The sequence below is a fragment of the Tenrec ecaudatus genome, chromosome 4, assembly GCF_050624435.1.
Source record: "Tenrec ecaudatus isolate mTenEca1 chromosome 4, mTenEca1.hap1, whole genome shotgun sequence".
Classification (NCBI taxonomy): Eukaryota; Metazoa; Chordata; class Mammalia; order Afrosoricida; family Tenrecidae; genus Tenrec; species Tenrec ecaudatus.
The window spans coordinates 159,005,262-159,008,991 of record NC_134533.1 but is presented as its reverse complement, the minus strand read 5'-3'; the positions used below and the strand labels follow the sequence as shown (position 1 = coordinate 159,008,991).

Below are 3,730 nucleotides of genomic sequence, written 5' to 3'. Positions count from 1 at the left end.
TGATTGGTGCCCCACTCCCTCCTTACCTCTCTCATCCTCCCTCTTACCCTTTTGGGATAAATTTCAACATTTTAAAAATGTACAACTTAGTGATGCTGATTATGTTCATCTTGTGTGCAACCGGCAGCACAACTCATTCCAAAATTTCCATCACAGTTAGAAGCTCAATAGCCCTTAGGCAAGCCCTTTCTTCCCTCCAGGCCATGTCTGACCTGCTCTAGCTACACAAAGAAGGAGAAACCAACCTATCCAACTGCCAAAGGCAGAAGTCAGCCGTGCCTCCACCCTTCATCCTCCTTTACCAACCTTTCCCCCCACAGCACTCTGCTTGTCTGCTGGGTCCGATGTCCATTGCAGTGGCCACACAGCTCACAGGTGATATTCACGACTAAAGGGCTGGGTGACGGGGAGCTGTCCGAGGGCTCTGTGTGGGAGGCCATGGCCTTCGCCAGCATCTACAAGCTGGACAACCTCGTTGCCATTCTTGACATTAACCGCCTGGGCCAGAGTGACCCAGCGCCCCTGCAGCACCAGGTGGAGGTCTACCAGAAGCACTGCGAGGCCTTCGGCTGGCACGCTGTCATCGTGGACAGCCACAGTGTGGAGGAGCTCTGCAAGGCCTTCCGCCAGGCCAAGCACCAGCCCACGACCATCATTGCCAAGACCTTCAAGGGCCGAGGGATTGCAGGGGTTGAGGACAAGGAGTCCTGGCATGGGAAGCCCCTCCCGAAAAACATGGCAGAGCAGACCATCCAAGAAATCTACAGCCTGATCCAAAGCAAGAGAAGATCCTGGCCACACCCCCACAGGAGGATGCCCCCGCGGTGGACATCACCAACATCCGCATGCCCTCCCCGCCCAGCTACAAAGTTGGGGATAAGATAGCCACCCGAAAGGCCTACGGGCAAGCCTTGGCCAAGCTGGGCCACGCCAGTGACCGCATCGTCGCCCTGGATGGAGACACCAAGAACTCCACCTTCTCGGACCTCTTCAGAAAGGAGCACCCCGACCGCTTCATCGAGTGCTACATCGCAGAGCAGAACATGGTGAGCATCGCCGTGGGCTGTGCCACACGCAGACAGACAGTGCCCTTCTGCAGCACGTTCGCGGCCTCCTTCACACGGGCCTTCGACCAGATCCGCATGGCGGCCATCTCTGAGAGCAACATCAACCTGTGTGGGTCCCACTGCGGCGTGTCCACTGGGGAAGATGGGCCCTCTCAGATGGCCCTGGAAGACCTGGCCATGTTCCGGTCCGTCCCCATATCAACTGTCTTCTACCCAAGCGATGGGGTGTCTACCGAGAAGGCGGTGGAGTTAGCGGCCAATACCAAGGGCATCTGCTTCATCCGCACCAGCCGCTCAGAAAACGCCGTCATCTACAACAACGACGAGGAATTCCAGGTCGGACAGGGCAAGGTTGTTCTGCAGAGCAAGGCGGACCAGGTGACTGTGATTGGGGCTGGGGTGACCCTGCACGGGGCCCTGGCAGCCGCCGAGCTACTGAAGAAAGAGAAGATCAACATCCGGGTGTTGGACCCCTTCACCATCAAGTCTCTGGACTTGAAGCTCATCCTGGAGAGTGTCCGGGCCACCAAGGGCAAGGTCCTTACGGTGGAGGACCATTATCACGAAGGCGGCATAGGTGAGGCGGTGAGCTCTGCCATGGTGGGCGAGCCTGGCGTCACTATCACCCGCCTGGCTGTCAGCAAGATACCCAGAAGCAGGAAGCCGACGGAGCAGGTTACAAGTCAGGATCAGTAACAAGAAGGACACAGTCATGGGGCCACAGTAGCACCTCTCCTCAGCCAGCAGTCACGTCTCTCTACAGTCCTTCCTTAACCTCTAGGCCAGTGGTTCTCAACCTTCCTAATGCCGCAACCCTTTAATACAGTTCCTCATGTGGTGGTGACTCACCAACCATAAAATTGTTTTCGTTGCTACTTCATAACTGTCATTTTGCTACTGTAATGTGTGTGTCACGACCCACAAGTTGAGAACAGCTGCTCTAGGTCATCGGTTCTCTGGCCTCCTTTCCATTGAGTCAGGAAGCCAATTGCTGATGTGCCTCACAGTGTGATAGTCTCAGCACTACTCCTCTGTTATGTTCTCCTTGCCTCTGCCTCTGGTCTTAACCCGGTTGCTTTGCTTTGTGCCGTGGTCTCCATGCCACGACCTGTCGTGCCTGTGGTCTCAGCCTCTGCCACTTCATTCAGACAGGTATCTCTGATGGGCCCCACTGGTGGTTCCTTTTCCTTGATGGTTCTGGAATTCTCTCTGTGTTCCTACTTCTGAGATGACTCATTCTTAAAGCAAGGGGAGTGGCTACTAAAACTGACCAATCCTCTCTATTAGGGTTACATATGCCTTACTTGCATAGTGCCACTCAATCAATTGGTGGGAATTACAGAGACATGGATCCAAAAGAAACCAGACTCACTGCCATCAAGTAGATTCCAACTCATGGTGCCCCTATAGGACTGAGTAGAACTGCCCCTGTGGGATTCTGAGACTGTAACTCTTTTTTTTTTATCATTTTATTGGGGGCTCATACAACTCTTATCACAATCCATACATACATCAATTGTGTAAAGCACATTTGTACATTCATTGCCCTCATCATTCTCAAAACATTTGCTCTCCACTTAAGTCCCTGGCATCAGTTCCTCATTTCCCCCCTCCCTCCCCACTCTCCTCCCTCCCTCATGAGCCCTTGATAATTTATAAATTATTATTATTATCTTCTCATGTCTTACACTTCACCTACTTTTCTGTTGTCCATCCCCCAGAGAGGAGACTATATGTAGATCCTTGTCATTGGTTCCCCCTTTCCACCCCACTCCCCCTCCAGAGTGGAAAGAATCATCTTTCTCCAGAGAGTGGCTGGTGGTTTCAAAGTGCTGACCTTGCTTTTAGCAGGTGAACACATAACTGCCATGCCACCAGAGCTCCCAAGAGCTGGCTATAAGAGCTATATTAAGAAATTTTACTTCACCACATCCTCCTGTCCACCCCTTGTAACTGCAATAAACTTTTGTCACCATACCTTTCCCTACTCTAAATATTTTATATAAATGGAATCACACACTATTTGTCATTTTGTGACTGACTTATTTCATTCAGCATGTTTTCAATGTTCATCCATATTTTTGCACATATCAGGCCCTCATTTCTCTTTCTGTTTGAATATATTTCATTATGTATAAATGGCAAATTTTGTTTAGCCAGTCATCTGTTGATGGTCATTTAGGCTTTTTCTACTTCTTGTTTATTATGAATAATGCTGCCATAAATATTTATGTACAAGTATCAGTTTGTATTCCTGAATTGCTGGCTCGCGTGGTAATTCTATGTTTAACTTATGGCCACACCATCAAACTGGTTGCCATAATGTCTGTACTATTTTACAGCCCAACTGGCAATGGATCCAGATTGCAATTTCTCCACACCCTTGCCAACACTCGTTGATTGTTTGTCATCCATCGTAGTTATCTCATTGTCATTTTCATGTGCAACTTGCTGATGACTAACGGCATTAAGCATCTTTTCATGTCCTTTGGGGGCATTTGTTCATCCTCTTGGTGAAATAGCCATACCAATGTTTTCCACTTTTTAAAATTTGGAGATGATTGTTTACTATTTTGGTAGCTAAGTGCTATAATCAGGTCCTTAGTGGTGCCCTGGTTACGCATGAAACTGCCAACGGAAGGGTTGATGACTCAAACCCACAA

General features: G+C 49.8%; 1 pseudogene; it reads left to right on the top strand.

Moving 5' to 3' along the window:
- Window positions 1-401: 401 nt before the first annotated feature.
- Window positions 402-1,763, top strand: LOC142446100 (transketolase pseudogene; annotated as a pseudogene).
- The last annotated feature ends 1,967 nt before the right edge of the window (window positions 1,764-3,730 follow it).